Raw genomic sequence first — 18,850 nt, forward strand, 5'->3', positions numbered from 1 at the left:
CAATTTTAAGAACCGTTACTCTAAGCATGGTTTCTTCATGTGCCCTTTAAAGTGAAAGTGAAGTCACTCAGTCTGACTCTTTGCAACACCATGGACTGTAGCCTACCATGCTCCTCTGTCCATGGGATTTTCCAGGCAATGGTACTGGAATGGGCTGCCATTTCCTTCTCCAGAGGATCTTCCCAACCCAGGGATTGAACCTGAGTCTCCCGCATTGTAGGTAGATGCTTTACCATCCAAGCCACCAGGGAAATCCTCATGTGCCCTTAGCTATTAATTGTTTGTAATTGCATAAGTAATATGTGGGTACATTCTTGTTGAAAAACATCATGTCACATAGAATGAAAAAGCAGGAGTCAATCTTCATTACCATCAGGTATCGAATTCCTTTCCAGTGGTCACTGCAGCTACCAGTTTGCTGCCTGTTCTTGTAGATTTTTTTTCCTGTGGATATACCTGTATCTTTGCAGACATATAGTCACTAGGAATAAGTAGTTTTGTGGGTTTTCTTTTTTTGCTTTTAACTTAAATGGTATCATAGTACGCATACTTTCCCAAAGTTAGCTTTATTATTGTTATTTATTTGCTTGCCTTGAAAAAAGTTTCAAAAACAGAGCCATGTTTTTTTTTTTAATTACTGCGTGATCAACCATGATTAAATTTCTTTCTGATATAATCACACAGTAAAAATCTTTGCGTGTGCCCCCTCTTAAAATGTATGAGAATCTCCACAAGTACTTTGTCACAGGAGAAGTTTTGGGTCAATAGGGAAAAGCGCATATCTAAATTTTTGAGCCATTCTCTGAAATGCTTATATCAGTTGTGGTTCCACCAATAGTAAATAAAGACTGTTTCATCTCATCTCCAGCAACACTGATGTCGCTGAATTTTTCAAAAATTTTTTCCCAATTTTCAATTTCTCATTTTGCTTTAACTACATAGGTTTGAGTGCTAATGAAATTACGTAGGTTTGATCACTGCTCATAATGGTCAGCACATGTCTGTCACATAGTGATTGCTTAATAAATGTTAGCTTTTAAGGATTAACATTTTGGTATAATCCTTCTGATTTTTTATATATAGCTTTTGAAAGATCTAGTTATTATCATACTATAGATACAGTTTGAAAAAATTGACTGCATTGCATTCCTTTTTATTAACGTATTTATTTTTTAAAATATTAAAATATTTATTTATTTGGCTATGTCGGGTCTTATTTGTAGCACATGGGCTTCTCTCCAGATGTGGCTTGTACAGAACAGGATTAGTTGCCCCACAGCATGTGGGAGCTTAGTTCTCTGACTGGTGATTGAAACCATGTCCCTTGCAGATTCTAAGAAGGCAGGTTCTTAACCACTAGACCACCAGGGAAGTCCCTATTACATTCTTTCCTCAGTATTTATATAGTCTTCATAAATATGTAATGATGACATAGCTCCTCTGATAGCTTCACCACATGACCCTCATCTCCTGAGGAGCATTTAGTCTGTCTTTGTTGTTTTCGTAACAAATAATAGTTGATAGGGCTTCCCAGGGGGCTCAGTGGGAAAGAATCCACCTGCCAATGCAGGAGACAGTTTCAGTCCCTGCGTTGGGAAGATCCCCTGGAGGAGGAAATGGCAAACGACTCCAGTATTCTTGCCTGGAGAATCCCATGGACAGAGGAGCCTGGAGGGCTACAGTCCACGGGGTTGAAAAGTGTTGGACACAACTGAACAACAAAACAACACAACTAAACAGCAAGAGGATCTTTATGCATAAGGGTTTTTTAGGAGTAGGGATCGTTAAGATCCATTCATATGTTAAAATTTCAGAAATGGAATTTCTGAAACAAAAGAACTGTTTTGAGCCTCTTTATATGTATAAAAAATATTTTCTGTGTGGTTATATAAATTAATAATATTTTTATTAGGAGTAATGCATTTACTCTTATTGCACTTATTACACACACGTGAAAATCCAACAGTCCTAATGGTGTGAAATCAAAATACGAGGGTACTTCTCTCCCTCAGCATACTCTTGGTGGCATACCAAGTATATATCTTGTCAGATATCCTTTATATATATAAACACATACACACAGAAATGTGGATATATGTTTGATTAGGCAGAGAAAACTTGAGAAAAAAGAATGCATTTGTTCAGATTATAATTATTATTTTAAATAAAAGACAATATTGCCCTGCCTTTTTTTTTTTTTTTTTAGCATTTGCAAATGTCTTTTATTGGGATTTACATTGGGAAGATCCCATGGAGAAGGGAAAGGTTACCCACTCCAGTATTCTGGCCTGGAGAAGTCCATGGACTGTATAGTCTATGGGGGTGTGAAGAGTCGGACATGGCTAAGTGGCTTTCACATTTCACTTTCATGCTTCTATTTCTTAAGTTCGTGGAATTTCATGCTAAACTTTATCTTTCTTTAAATATGATCCTTTGCAGATGGATCCTCAAGGTGAAAACTCATATCTGGTCTGAATAGCAAGCACTAAGGGCTCAGGACACAACCCTAGAGCCTGCTGAAGGCCCAAGAAGGGGCCTTTGAAAGTCTAGATGTTTCTCCATGCCCTGAGAGTGGGTACATAATTATTTTTCTCTCCCTGAAGAGAGAGGTTGGAAGAAAACTTATGACCAACCTAGACAGCATATTAAAAAGCAGAGACATTACTTTGCAAACAAAGGTCCATCTAGTCAAGGCTATGGTTTTTCCAGAGGTCATGTATGGACGTGAGACTTGGACTATAATGAAAGCTGAGCGCTGAAGAATTGATGCTTTTGAACTGTGGTGTTAGAGAAGACTCTTGAGAGTTCCTTGGACAGCAAAGAGATCCAACCAGTCCATCCTAAAGGAAATCAGTCCTGAATATTAATTGGAAGGACTAATGCTGAAGCTGAAACTCCTACTTTGGCCATCTGATGTGAAGAACTGACTCATTTGAAGAGACCCTGATGCTGGGAATAATTGAAGGTGGGAGGAGAAGGGGACAACAGAAGATGAGATGCTTGGATGGCATCACCAACTCAATGGACATGAGTTTGAGTAAGCTCTGGGATTTGCTGATGGACAGGGAAGCCTGGCGTACTGCAGTCCATGGAGTCGCAAAGAGTCGGACGTGACTGTGCCACTGAGCTGAACTGAACTGCAGAGTGAGGGGCGTGTTTGTAGCTCAAGTTTTGCTTGCCAGTTTGTGAAGCCCACCGACACTAACTAACCATGCAAGAGGCCCCACCCCTCAGGTTCTGGAGGGTCCAAGCAGCTGGCAAGAGTGAAATGAATTTGGGGGCCTGGGAGTTATTGGTTCAAGGTGACAGGTTTCAGTGAGCACTGTAAACCTTCCCTGGCATCCCAGCCCTCCTGTGAGTTCTGAGCTCTTGGCAGTTTTTGGTTGTTCTAGGACTTGAGTCTCTCTGTCCATGAATTTCTGCATCCCATGGGGAACTTTTAAGAGCTTCCCTGATGGCTCAGATGGTAAAGAATCCACCTACAATGCAGGAGACCTGGGTTCAATCCCTGGGTTGGGAAGATCCCCTGGAGAATAGAATGGCTGTCCACTCCAGTATTCTTGCCTGATGAATTCCATGGACAGAGGAGCCTGGTGGGCTACAGTCCATGGGGTTGCAAAGAGTTGGCTATGTCTGAGCAACTAACACACACACATTGGGGAACTTTTACAATTCTGGCTCCAGCAATATGTCCCTGACCCCCAGTCTCCTTCACTTCCTAAAACACCTGGTGGGGCAGGGAAAAACGCACCTGCTAAGACAGTTCTGATGTCACCCTCATCCTCAGGCACTCATGGCCGGGACTGTGTCTCCAGGTAGACTTCTGAGGAGGCAGTCCCAGTTCTTGGGGTGAGGCGAGAGCCATCAGAGTCGGTGGAGGGTGAGAGATCTGTGGCTAATCTTTTCCCAACCCTTTTTTTTGCTTCCTGCCCTTTGCATTCATTTGTAGCTGGCTCAGGCACACAGTTGCTGAGAAACGTCTTTATCAAGACCCTCTTTTACAAAATGATGACTTTTGTCTCACTGCTATTGGCGGTTATCACTCTTTTCTTCTGTATTGAAGGAACATTTCCCCTTATTTTCCTCCTGCTCTGGATGAACTGAGTTTTCTTTCAGAATCTTTGTAAGTTGCAGTTGTTTTTCTGATGGCTCTGGATTCTTGCCTACACACCCTATTATTTCTTTGAATTCTTTAAAATTTTTCCTTTGAATTCTTGAACAAGCTGGCTCAGTTTATTCTATCAGTAACACTCACTTCTGTTACAGGAACTCTGTCTCCAACCCCAGATGTTTTTGCTTTTAATGCTTCTCATCCAGAAAGCTGATTTTATTCTGTGCCCTTGAGTTATTATTTTTAATAATAGTGTTGTTTGCCTGTATTCCTCTGTTTCCTAAAAAAAGTCTTCAGACACGATTGGAAATTCTTTATTTAATATCATGAACTTGGGTTTTCACAGAGTCCATTCACCAATGTTATGCCATCAGTTTCCCAAGATTTGGGATGTTTGGATGCCCTACCTGGGGGCTATTACCAGGTTTACTTCAGAAAGTGGGAGAAGCCAAAAGCTACAAAATTCTGAGACCCTCAAGGTTAGCTGGAGTATGAAAAAAAATAAAACACACTGAAACATACGCCATTTTAAACTAAATATAAACTGTAGTTGAACCCTCGCCACATTTATGAAGATACCCTTAGGAACTTGGCCTGAAGTGTACAAAATAATAATATTACTAGTATCTTAAGCCATGTGTATGCCAGGAGTTATGTGAAATATTTTACAGGTGAGTTTTATACTCACAGCAAATCCAGGAGACATGTTGTCACCACTGTTCTGATTTAAGGAAAGTAAGGCTCTAGGTGTGCACTTGTATGCTCGCTCAGTTGCTCAGTCATGTCTGACTCTTTGCGACCCCATGGACTGTAACACTCCAGGCTCCTCTGTCCATGGGATTTCCCAGGCAAAGATACTGGAGTGGGTTGCCATGCCCTCCTACAGGGGATCTTCCTGACCCAGGGATCGAACCTGCGACTCTTACGCCTCCTGCATTGGCAGGCAGATTCTCTACTACTGTGCCACCTGGGAAGCCCCAGGCTATGGGAGAATTAACTAAAAAGCAAACAAACTAAGGTTTCAACTATTAAATGGAAAAACCAAGATTTGAACTTACATAGCCTTAGGCAATGGCAACCCACTCCAGTACTGTTGCCTGGAGAATCCCATGGATGGAGGAGCCTGGTAAGGCTACAGTTCATGGGGTCGCTAAGAGTCGGACACAACTGAGCGATTTCACTTTCACTTTTCACTTTCATGCATTGGAGAAGGAAATGGCAACCCACTCCAGTATTCTTGCCTGGAGAATCCCAGGGACAGAGGAGCCTGTTGGGCTGCCATCTATGGGGTCGCACAGAGTCGGACACGACTGACGCGACTTAGCAGCAGCCTTTGTACAACACTGATCAGATAAAGAAAGGTTGGAATGTTAAATCAGTATTTATATAGACAAATCTCAGACTTGAGTGGACATCAGAATCCCTGCAGAGCTTGCAGGAATTTCTAACAGGTTCTGAGATGCTGCGGCTGGCCAGGGGACCACACTTTGAGATTCACTGCCTCATATACACAGTACATTTGGACATCTCTTCATGGTCTCTCCTTTGATTTCCCAGCAATTTGTCTTCCTTGTTCTGACACATTTCTTTTGCTGCCCCAAAGAATGACCAGTAAACTGTGAGGTCTTCAAAGGCATGATGCCTGTTCAAGTTCTTTCTATGTGAGCCTCCTAACAGGTGCAGATAAGTGTTCATTATCACTTGTGATGTGAATGGTGTAGGTCTTTTTACATGTAGTTAGTAAACAATGGGCTTCCCCGATGGTGTTAGTGGTAAAGAACCTGCCTGCCTATGCAGGAGATGTAAGAGATGCAGGTTCGATCCCTGGGCCAAGAAGATCCCCTGGAGAAGCAATTCACTTAGTATTTAAGTGAATAGCAATTCACAATAGCAATTCACTTCAGTATTCTTGCCTGGAGAATCCCATGGGCAGAGGAGCCTAGCAAGCTACAGTGCGTAGGGTTGCATAGAGTCAGACATGACTGAAGTGACTTAGCACATATGCAGTAAACAAATGCTTATATTCAGTTCAGTTCAGTTGCTCAGTCTTGTCCGACTCTTTGTGACCCCATGAGCTGCAGCACACCAGGCCTCCCTGTCCAACAGCAACTCCCGGAACCTACCCAAACACATGTCCATTGAGTCGGTGATGCCGTCCATCCATCTCATCCTCTGTCGCCCCCTTCTCCTCCTGCCCTCCATCTTTCCCAGCATCAGGGTCTTTTCAAATGAGTCAGTTGTTTACATCAGGTGGCCAAAGTATTGGCATTTCAGCTTCAATTTCAGACCTTCCAGTGAACACCCAGGACTGATGTCCTTTAGGATGGACTCCTTGGATCTCCTTGCAGTCCAAGGGACTCTCAAGAGTCTTCTCCAACACCACAGTTCAAAAGCATCAATACTTCAGCGCTCAGCTTTCTTCACAGTCCAACTCTCACATCCATACATGACTACTGGAAAAACCATAGCCTTGACTAGATGGACTTTGTTGGCAAAGTAATGTCTCTGCTTTTGAATATGCTGTCTAGGTTGGTCATAACTTTTCTTCCAAGGAGTAAGCATCTTTTAATTTCATGGCTGCAATCACCATCTGCAGTGATTTTGGAGCCCAGAAAAATAAAGTGGGCCATTGTTTCCACTGTTTCCCCACCTATTTCCCATGAAGTGATGGGACCAGATAGCATGATCTTACTTTTCTGAATGTTGAGCTTTAAGCCAACTTTTTCACTCTCCTCTTTCACTTTCATCAAGAGGCTGTTTAATTCTTCTTCACTTTCTGCCATAAAGGTGGTGTCATCTGCATATCTGAGGTTATTGATATTTCTCCTGGCAGTCTTGATTCCAGCTTGTGTTTCATCCAGCCCACTGTTTCTCATGATGTACTCTGCATAGAAGTTAAATAAGCAGGGTGACAATATACAATCTTGACGGACTCCTTTTTCTATTTGGAATCAGTCTGTTGTTCCATGTCCAGTTCTAACTGTTGCTTCCTGACCTGCGTACAGATTTCTCAAGAGGCAGGTCAGGTGGTCTGGTATTCCCATCTCTTTCAGAATTTTCCGGTTTATTGTGATCCACACAGTCAAAGGCTTTGGCATAGTCAATAAAGCAGAAATCGATGTTTTTCTGGAACTCTCTTACTTTTTCCATGATCCAGCAGATGTTGGCAATTTGATCTCTGATTCGTCTGCCTTTTCTAAATCCAGCTTGAACATCTAGAAGTTTAAGATTTGCATATTGTTGAAGCCTGGCTTGGAGAATTTTGAGCATTACTTTACTAGTGTGGGAGATGAGTACAATTGGGTGGTAGTTTGAGCATTCTTTGGCATTGCTTTTCTTTGTGATTAGAATGAAAACTGAGCTTTTCCAGTCCTGTGGCTACTGCCGAGTTTTCCAAATTTGCTGGCATATTGAGTGCAGCACTTTCACAGCATCATCTTTTAGAATTTGAAATAGCTCAACTGAAATTCCATCACTTCCATTAGCTTTGTTCATACTGATGCTTTCTAAGGCCCACTTGACTTCACATTCCAAGATGTCTGGCTCTAGGTGAGTGATCACACTGTAATGATTATCTGGATATTTATGATCTTTTTTGTATAATTCTGTGTATTCTTGCCACCTCTTCTTAATATCTTCTGCTTCTGTTAGGTCCATACCATTTCTGTCCTTTTTGTGCCCATCTTTGCATGAAATGTTCCCTTGGTAGCTCTAATTTTCTTGAAGAGATCTCTAGTCTTTCCCATTCTATTGTTTTCTTCTATTTCTTTGCATTGATTACTGAGAAAGGCTTTTTTTTTAAAAAAAATCTCTCCTTGCTATTCTTTAGAACTCTGCATTCAAATAATTATACATTTCCTTTTCTCCTTTGCCTTTCATTTCTCTTTTCTCAGCTATTTGTAAGGCCTCCTCAGACAATCATTTTGCCTTTTTGCATTTGTTTTTCTTGGGAATGGTCTTGATCACTGCCTCCTGTACAATGTCATGAATCTTTGTCCATAGTTCTTCAGGCACTCTATCAGATCTAATCCCTTGGATCTATTTGTTGTTTCCACTGTGTAATCATAAGGGATTTGATTTAGGTCATACCTGAATGCTAGTGATTTCCCCTACTTTCTTCTGTTTAAGTCTGAATTTTGCAGTAAGGAGTTCATGCAACTTGGATGACATTCCCATTTAGGGGCCATGGTTGAAAATAATAAGCCTGGGCTTACCATCATTCCAAATGAAATTGGAACGGGGCCTGTTATAGGCAATGAAGCTAGAAGTCACCAGGGTTAGTTATTCATAAACTCTTCTAACCTCTGGAAGTAAAGGTATGGGGACTGAGGAACAGCTACTATTAACTGGACAGAAGAGCCATGGACTGTCAACTGGACTGTAGACCCATGGCTACAGTCCATGGGTCACAAGAGTTGGACATGACTTAGTGACTGAACGACCACCACCACCACAGCTCTCAGAAGCTGCCCTGGTCCAGACAGTTCCACCAAAACCCCCAGGACTGTGACTTGTTGGTCTGGCTGCGATCACACACACATCCTTGACCAACTCTGAGGCTGGAGTTCAAAGACACCCATCATAGAAGTAGCCTGCCTGAGAGGTGTGGCTGGTTTCATGGATCACTTCCCTCACTATTGCATCATCAGAACAAGGTAGCTCTCTAGAGGATCCGGGAGGGCTGCTTAAAATCCTTTGTCATTTGAGACACCAGATGACCTTAATAACTTTTTGGTCCATCTGCATCATGGCTTGGAGGTCCAGTTTTATTAAGCATGGTCTGTTTCTTTTGGTGGAAAATATTTTTAATTTTCCCTCATTTTGTAATTGCATGAGTAATAAACAAACATGTTCTTGCTATGTAAAATATCTATAAACAACATAGAAGGATTCAGAGCTAATACTCCTCCTGAACCATTCCTCCTTCCCACTGCTCTTCCCAGCAGTACTTGCACCGTCTTTGTCTCCTCTCTGTGCCTTAGGTCTCCGAAGGTGGACCCAGTGAACTAAGCATCCTCATGTTCATATGCTTATGTGGTCCAGTCTCCTTCAGCAAGTTTCCCTTCTCCTCCTCCACCACTTTTTTTCTTTGTCCCCTACCAACCATATTGAGATCATCTGAGATTTTAGCTTCCCATCAGTATAAAAAAGAATTAGAGTTATGCATCAATAATTGCTTAGGTATAAAGTGTACCTGTAAATTTTGTTGATTCTTTTCTTATCATTGTTTCTTGCAGCCCACATCCTTCTCTTTTTTGTAGTCCTTGTTTTCCTGAAATAATTCTTTCAGAGAACGTCTGTGGGTGGTTAACTTTCTGAGTCTTTGCTTTGCCCTCCTATTTGAATGCTAGTTTGGGTGGATATAAGATTCTTGGCTTAGTACGCTTCTTCATCCTTTTTGTGTTATTTGTTTTCATATATTTGGTGCTGAAAGAGAACTGTCCCTCTACTTTTTTCTTTTATTTTCCTGGAAGTCCTATGAGGCTAATGTGGAAACTTCTGCATCTAAATTTCCTGACTTTACACTGTGTTGTATGCTTCAGTCTCTTTGGTGGTAGGAGGTTGTCCTCAATTCTGGGAGGTTTTCTGGGCTCCATTGTCCAGGCTTGCACAATCCTTCAATTTTGTACATCCCATTGATCGAATTTTCTATGTAGTAAAAACCAGGTAGACACATGATGGAAAAGTCAAACTCTCATTCCCTGTGGTTACCAAAATTTATACAAAAATGCCTTCAGTTCAGTCACTCAGTCGTGTCCAAATCTTTGCGACTCTATGAACCACAGCATGCCAGGCCTCCCTTGTCCATTACCAACTCTTGCAGTTTATTCAAACTCATGTCCATTGAGTCAGTGATGTCATCCAACCATCTCATCCTCTGTCACCCTTCCTCCTGCCCTCAATCTTTCCTAGCATCAAGGTCTTTTCAAATGAGTCAGCTCTTCACATCAGATGGCCAAAGTATTGGAGTTTCAGCTTCAACATCAGTCCTTCCAATGAACACCCAGGACTGATCTCCTTTAGGATGGACTGGTTGGATCTCCTTGCAGTCCAAGGGACTCTCAAGAGTCTTCTCCAATTGATGCTGTAGTTCAAAAGCATCAATTCTTCGATGCTCAGCTTTCTTTATAGTCCAACTCTCACATCCATACATGACTACTGGAAAAACCATAGCCCTGACTAGATGGACTTTTGTTGACAATGTAATGTCTCTGCTTTTTAATATGCTGTCTAGGTTGGTCATAACTTTCCTTCCAAAGAGTAAATGTCTTTTAATTTCATGGCTGCAATCACCATCTGCAGTGATTTTGGAGCCCAAAAATGCCTTGGAATACACCAAAGTAAAGTATGAGACTTATATAATAAAGACTACAAAGTCTTATTAAAGGCAATAAATAATATCTGAATTTGAGACAACTCTCATGTTTGTGGATAAAATACTTAATAATAAATGTAAATTCTTTTCAAGGTAGCATATGAAATTTCAATGGAATTCAAACGGTTTTTGGGGTGTGGGAGAACTTCACTAAATAATCTTAAAGTTCTTAAGGAAAAATAAGCACCAGAGACTCATAAATTGACCAATGACATATAAGAGAGTTCAGATAAAGGTCCATACAGAAATAAGAATTTAATATACCACAAAGTTGGCACATTAATCCAGCAAGACATGAATGAATGATTAAATCAGTGATATTCATATAAGTTCTTACTTAAGTACTTGTATGAGCCTTACAAATAGCTGAGAAGAGAGGAGAAAGGCTAAGAAGAAAGGGAAAGATATACTCAACTGAATGCAGAGTTCCAGAGAATAGCAAGGAGAGATAAGAACACTTTCTTAGGTGAACAATGCAAAGAAATAGAGGGAAAAAATAGAATGGGAAAGATGAGAGATCTCTTCAAAAAATTCGAGATAACAAGGGAACGTTTCATGCAAAGATGGGCACAATAAAGGACAGAAATGGCATGGACCTACCAGAAGCAAAAGATATTAAGAAGTGGCAAGAATACACAGAAGAACTGTACACAAAAGCTCTTAATGACTTGAGTAATCTAATAGAGTTTTGCCAAGAAAATGCACTGGTCATAGCAAACACCCTCTTCCAACAACACAAGAGAAGACTCTACACACAGACATCACCAGATGATCAACACCGAAATCAGATTGATTATATTCTTTGCAGCCTAAGATGGAGAAGCTCTATACAGTCAACAAAAACAAGACCAGGAGCTGACTGTGGCTCAGATCATGAACTCCTTATTGCCAAATTCAGATTTAAATTGAAGAAAGTAGGGAAAAGCACTAAACCATTCAGGCATGACCTAAAACAAATCCCTTATGATTATACAGTGGAAGTGAGAAATAGATTTAAGGGCCTAGATCTGATAGATAGAGTGCCTGATGAACTATGGAATGAGGTTCGTGATATTGTACAGGAGACAGGGAACAAGACCATCTCCATGGAAAAGAAATGCAAAAAAGCAAAATGGCTGTCTGGGGAAGCCTTACAAATAGCTGTGAAAAGAAGAGAAGTGAAAAGCCAAGGAGAAAAGAAAAGATATAAGCATCTGAATGCAGAGTTCCAAAGAATAGGAAGAAGAGATAAGAAAGCCTTCAGTAATCAATGCAAAGAAATAGAGGAAAACAACAGAATGGAAAAGACTAGAGATCTCTTCAAGAAAATTAGAGATACCAAGGGAACATTTCATGCAAAGATGGGCTTGATAAAGGTCAGAAATGGTCTGGACCTAACAGAAGCAGAAGATATTAAGAAGAGGTGGCAAGAATACACAGAGGAACTGTACAAAAAAGATCTTCATGACCAAGGTAATCACAATGGTGTGATCACTCACCTAGAGCCAGACATGCTGGAATGTAAAGTCAAGTGGGCCTTAGAAAGCATCACTATGAACAAAGCTAGTGGAGGTGATGGAATTCCAGGTGAGCTGTTTCAAATCCTGAAAGATGATACTGTGAAAGTGCTGCACTCAATATGCCAGCAAATGTGGAAAACTCAGCAGTGGCCATAGGACTGGAAAAGGTCAGTTTTCATTCCAATTTCAAAGAAAGACAATGCCAAAGAATGCTCAAACTACTGCCCAATTGCACTCATCTCACACACTGGTAAAGTAATGCTCAAAATTCTCCAAGCCAGGCTTCAGCAATACGTGAACCGTGAACTTCCAGATGTTCAAGCTGGATTTAGAAAAGTCAGAGGAACCAGAGATCAAATGGCCAACATCCGCTGGGTCATCGAAAAAAGCAAGAGAGTTCCAGAAAAACATCTCTTTCTCCTTTATTGACTATGTCAAAGCCTTTGACTGTGCGGATCACAATAAACTGTGGAAAATTCTGAAAGAGATGGGAATACCAGACCACCTGATCTGCCTCTTGAGAAACCTATATGCAGGTCAGGAAGCAACAGTTAGAACTGGACATGGAACAACAGACTGGTTCCAAATAGGAAAAGGAGTACGTCAAGGCTGTATATTGTCACCCTGCTTAGGAGTACATCATGAGAAACGCTGGGCTGGAAGAAGCACAAGCTGGAATCAAGATTTCAGGGAGAAATATCAATAACCTCAGATATGCAGATGACACCACCCTTATGGCAGAAAGTGAAGAGGAACTAAACAGCCTCTTGATGAAAGTAAAAGAGGAGAGTGAAAAAGTTGGCTTAAAGCTCAACATTCAGAAAAGTAAGATCATGGCATCTGGTCCCATCACTTCATGGGAAATAGATGGGGAAACAGTGGAAACAATGGCTCACTTTGTTTTTCTGGGCTCCAAAATCACTGCAGATGGTCATTGCAGCCATGAAATTAAAAGACGTTTACTCCTTGGAAGAAAAGTTATGACCAACGTAGATAGCATATTGAAAAGCAGAGACATTACTTTGCCAACAAATGTCCATCTAGTCAAGGCTATGGTTTTTCCAGTAGTCATGTATGGATGTGAGAGTTGGACTGTGAAGAAAGCTGAGCACCGAAGAATTGATGCTTTTGAGCTGTGGTGTTGGAGAAGACTCTTGAGAGTCCCTTGGACTGCAAGGAGATCCAACCAGTCCATTTTGAAGGAGATCAGCCCTGGGATTTCTTTGGAGGGAATGATGCTGAAGCTGAAACTCCAGTACTTTGGCCACCTGATGCGAAGAGTTGACTCATTGGAAAAGACTCTGATGCTGGGAGGGATTGGGGGAAGTAGGAGAAGGGGACGACAGAGGATGAGATGGCTGGATGGCATCACTGACTCGATGGACATGAGTCTGAGTGAACTCTGGAAGTTGCTGATGGGCAGGGAGGCCTGGCATGCTGCAATTCATGGGGTCACAAAGAATCAGACACGACTGAGCTACTGACGTGAACTCAACTGAATCATAATGGTGTGGTCACTAACCTAGAGCCAGACATCCTGGAGTGAGAAGTCAAGTGGACCTTAGGAAGCTTTACTACAAAAAAGCTAGTGGAGGTGATGGAATTCTTGCTGAGCTATTTCAAATCCTGAAAAACGATGCTGTTAGGATCAAGTGCTACACTCAATATGCCAGCAAATTTGGGAAACTCAGCAATGGCCACAGGACTGGAAAAGGCCAGCTTTCGTTCTAATTCCAAAGAAAGGCAGTGCTGAAGAATATTCAAACTACTGCACTGTTTCACTCATTTCACATTCTAGCAAGGTCATGCTCAAAATCCTTCAAGCTAGACTTTTATATAGTACATGAACCAAGAACTTCCAGATGTACAAGCTGGATTTAGCTTAGGCAGAGGAGCTGGAGATCAAATTGTAAACATCTGTTTAGTCATAGAGAAAGCAAAGGAATTCCAAAAACCTCTACTTCAGCTTCATTGACTATGCTAAAGGTTTGACTGTGTGAAGTGAATGAAAGTGAAAGTTGCTCAGTCATCTCCGACTCTTTGCGATCTCGTGGACTGTATGTAGTCCATAGAATTCTCCAGACCAGACTACTGGAGTAGTTAGTCTTTCGCTTCTGCAGGGGATCTTCCCAACTCAGGGACTGAACCCAGGTTTCCCACATTGCAGGCGGATTCTTTACCAGCTGAGCCACCAGGGAAGCCCAAGAATACTGGAGTGGGTAGCTTGTCTCTTTTCTTGCGGATCTTTCCAACCCAGGTATAGAACTGGGGTCTCCTGCTTTGCAGGCAGATTCTTTACCAATTGAGCTATCCTGTGTGGATTACAACAAACTGTGGAAAATTCTTAAAGAGAGGAAAATATTAGAGCACCTTACCTGTCTCCTGAGAAACCTGTATGCATGTCAAGAAGTAGAGTTAGAACTGGACAAGAATCAACTGGCTGGTTCAAAATTGGGAAAGGTGTACATCAAGGCTGTATATTGTCATCCTGCTTATTTAACTTATATGTAGGGTGAAAAGTGAAAGGTAGTCCCTCAATTGTGTCCCAGTCTTTGCAACCCCAGGCTCCTCTGTCCGTGGAATTCTCCAGGCAAGAATACCAGAGTGTGTAGCCATTCTCTTCTCTGGGGGATCTTTCCCACCCAGGGATTGAACCTGGGTCTTCTGCATTGCAGGTGGATTCTTTACCATCTGAGTCACCAGGGAAGCCTCAGAGTCATTATATGAAATGCTGGGCTGGATGGCTCACAAGCTGAAATCAAGATTGCTAGGAAAAATATCAGCAACCTCAAATATGCAGATGATGCCACTCTAATTGCAAAAAGCAAAGAAGAAATAAAGAGCCTCTTGATGAGGGTGAAAGAGGAGAGAGAAAAAGCTGGCTTGAAACTCAACTTTCTAAAAACTAAGATCATGGCATCTAGTCCCATCACTTCATGGCAAACAGATAGGGGAAAACTGGAAACAGTGGAAGAGTTTATTCTCGTTGGCTCCAAAATCACTGTGGATGGTGACAGCAGAGATGAACTTAAAAGATGCTTTCTCCTTGGAAGAAAAGCTACGACAAACCTAGACAGCATATTCAAAAGCAGAGAAATCACTTATCCGATCAAGGTCTATATAGTCAAAGCTATTGTTTTTCTGGTAATCATTTATTATGGATGTGAGAGTTGAACCATAAAGCAGGCTGATGGCTGAAGAATTGATGCTTTCAAACTGTGGTACTGGAGGAGACTCTTGAGAGCCCCTTTGACAGCAAGGAGATCAAATCAGTCAATCCCAAAGGAAATCAACCGTGGCTATTCATTGGGAGGACTGCTGCTGAAGCTGAAGCTCCAAGATTTTGGCTACCTGATGCAAAGAGCTCACTCATTGGAAAAGAACTGATGCTGGGAAAGATTGAGGGCAGGAGGAGAAGGGGACCACAGGGAATGAGATGATTGGATGCCATCACTGACATGGACATACTCAATGGACATACATTTGAGGAAACTCTCAGAGATAGTGAAAGACAGGGTAGCCTGGCATGCTGTAGTCCATGGGGTTGCAAAGATTCGGACATGACTTAGCAACTGAACAACAACAACTCATATAAGTAGTAGTCCATTTGGAGGCTAGCATTATGATTCATGCCATAGCCTATATAGACAAATAAATCCCAAAAAGATTAAAAAGCTAGATGAAAACTGTTAAGTAAAGTGAGAGCGTAGATAGGTAAATAATAAATAAATATTCTTAAAATAAAATTTGGAAGAGTATTATGAGAATCAGTGGACACAAGACCTTCTCATGTAAGATAGGGCATTCCAAAGCCACACCAGAAAGGATAGACGTGTAATCACAGGAAATATTACTATATTACTATGGTAACAAGTTCTTTTAGGTAAAACGTAGAAAAGTGAAGTGAAGTGAAGTCACTCAGTCGTGTCCGACTCTTGGCGACCCCGTGGACTGTAGCCCACCAGGCTCCTTTGTCCATGGGAGTCTCCAGGCAAGAAGACTGGAGTGGGTTGCCATTTCCTTCTCCGGGGGATCTTCCCAACCCAGGGATCGAACCCAGGTCTCCTGCATTGCAGGCAGATGCTTTAACCTCTGAACCGCCAGGGAAGCCCAAAATGTAGAAACTGACCATCAAAAGATTAACATCACATTAATCTAGAAGAAAAAGATGAAGAACCTAATAGAAGACTGGACCAAAGATATGAACAGTCAGTTAACAGAAAAAGAAGTGCAAATAGCAATAAACAAATGAGAAAACTACACCATCTGATTAGATGACAGGGAGATTCAAATGAAAACAACAACAGAAAAGAAATGCTTTTGCCCACGAGAGGCAAAGTTTCAAAAGATTGATGTTGTCCGCTGTTACAGAGGGTAGAGAAGTAAACTTGCTTAGACATTGGTGGGAACAGGACACATTGCTACAGACCCTCGGGAGGGTAATTCAACTTGGCAGTGTTGGTGGTGATGTTCACGCAGTGCTGTGAATGTGGCAGTATTGGTCATCCTATATAATTCCCTGAAGTCTGACATGGTCTTCATATAACTGTAACAGCGGTGGAGGTACTGGCATGCCTGTGAAGGTTTAGTGGTGGTAATGACAACTCTGAGACGTTGGTCTACACGTTACTCTGCACATTCATCAAGGAATTCACAGAGCTTTGCATTAGCGTTGGTGGTGGTGTTCACGAGAATCTGTGATGTTGGTTGTGGTCATAGCCATATATCTCTGCAGAGCTGGTGGCTGTGGTATTCATGTGACTCTGCAAGGATCTAAGTGGTAGTGTTCATCTGCCTCTGCAGTGGTGAGCTTGTCATGGGTTATTCTGTGGAGTGGGTGCAGACGGTCTTCACAGAATTCTGCTGTGGTGGACATGATATTCACGTATCTGCAGTGTTGCTGATAGCATTGAAATGATGTTGGACGTTGTTTATGCTGTTCACACAACCTGCGGTGTTGGTTGTGGTAATCACATAACTCAGTGGTTGTGTTAGTGATAGTCTTCTCATAACCTCATCGGTGGCTGTCTATTCCCATAGTTCCCACAGCTCCCATAGCTGTGATGTTGGTCATGGTATCCACACAGCCCTATCGTGGTGGTGGTATTTGCATACACACAATGTGCCACTGTGATAGGTGCATTCATATGACTTTATGATGTTGCTGATGTTATCTCCATGGCCCTTGGTGGTTGGCCAGGGGTTTGCATTTCACATATCATCATTGTCGAGGCAGAGGTGGTGGATGATCCGGCCACCCAAGATGGCTGTTTTCTTGCTCTCTGTACATCCCCTGCTTGACCAGTGCCAGCTATACCTACACCCTACTCACATGACTGACCTTCCCACATCCTTGCCCCCGGCCCCAGCCGGTGATCATTCTAAGCTTTGGTTTAGAGCGTCTCCACCATGAAACCTTATCAAATGGGCCATTACAGACATGCTCCCCTCCTGGTTTTCCCTGGTAACTGATAGCCAACCTGATGTCAGTTCCCCCTATAACTGGTAACCTCCCTCTCCCCCTAGGAGTGAAGACTACTGCCCTGTTCTGCCCGCTGTCTGCTGCACATGGTGGGTTGTTGCTCCGGGACCTTGCTTCAGACATGTGAGATTCCCCTCATCCATTAAGCCATCGATGTCTCTGTTGCTGACACCAGCTCTTTCTTGGGTCTTGAAGTGGGGCAAGTGCAGGGCTTGCAAGCCTGTAGGGCTCAGCCCAACATGTGATATTCAAATAACTGTGTGGCAGAGGTCTTGTATTCACACGACCCCGCATCACTGAGGAAGGTTGTGTTCATAGACACTGCAATTCATCACAGTATTCATAATCCTAAGATGTTATTTTGTCATGGTGTTGGCATTATTGTGTGGCATTGATATTGTTATTCACAGATCTTGTGAGGACAGTGATGGTGTAATTCAGATAACACCAGGACTTGGGCATGGAATTCACACAGCTCTACAGTGATGGTCGTGTTGGCATTAACATGGTACTATGAGGTAGTGATATTCCCATAACTGAGAGAGTAGTCACAGAATTCACATTTTCCGATGGTGGTATTGGTGGTATCATATAATTCTTCAGTGTTATAAAACGGTCTTCAGTAGCTCTGTGATGGTGGGCATAGTAACTAGCTGACCTGCAGTGGTCATGTCATATTCACACATCTGCAGTGGTGGGCATGGAGGTTTCCATAACTGGAGTGGTGGTAGGAATGGTCATCACACATTTCAGAGTTATTGACACAACTTTGCCACTTTGGTTGAAGTAATCACTTCACTTTTTAATGTTGCTGGTGATGGTACTCACATAGCTCTGGGATGTGGTTGTGATGTTCACATAACTGTGACAGTGCTGGTCTTGACAATCCTGTAACTCGGCACAGGGGGTCGTGGTCTCCACATATCTTAGTGACAGTGGTCATCATCTAGCCCTGCTGTAGCAATGATGGCATCCACACAAGTCTATAATAGCGATAATGGTAGTCACGTAATCATGCACTGTTGTTCATCGTTTTCCTGTGACTTGTGACCTCGTTGTAGTACACATAACTCTGTAATGTTGGTCATGGTATTCATGTACGTTTGTGATGATGGATGTGGTATTTGCGTAAGTCTTTGACTTTGGTGGTGGTGGTGGTGGTTATATAACCCTGTGATGCTGGTCTTGGTATTCACATGATTCTGTGATATTGTCCCTTTAATCATATGACTCTGCAAGGTTGGTGGTCATCTTATTCATATGTCTCTGTGACTCTTCATGGTACCCACTTAACTGATGGAGGTGGTGGTATTTAAATAACTGTGAATGTTCAATGGTTGGAGTAATAGTCACATTTCAGAGACGTTTAAAGTTTTGCTTGA

The 18,850-nt window shown here is 42.1% G+C and overlaps 1 protein-coding gene across 1 annotated transcript in view; it reads left to right on the forward strand.

The window, feature by feature from the left end:
* The window catches only part of SHC3 (SHC adaptor protein 3), a 181,509-nt gene that overhangs the window by 34,964 nt on the left and 127,695 nt on the right, over nt 1–18,850 (forward strand). The gene's annotated exons all lie outside the window — the stretch shown is intronic.

The sequence above is a fragment of the Capricornis sumatraensis genome, chromosome 6 (genome assembly GCF_032405125.1).
Source record: "Capricornis sumatraensis isolate serow.1 chromosome 6, serow.2, whole genome shotgun sequence".
NCBI classification, from domain to species: domain Eukaryota; kingdom Metazoa; phylum Chordata; class Mammalia; order Artiodactyla; family Bovidae; genus Capricornis; species Capricornis sumatraensis.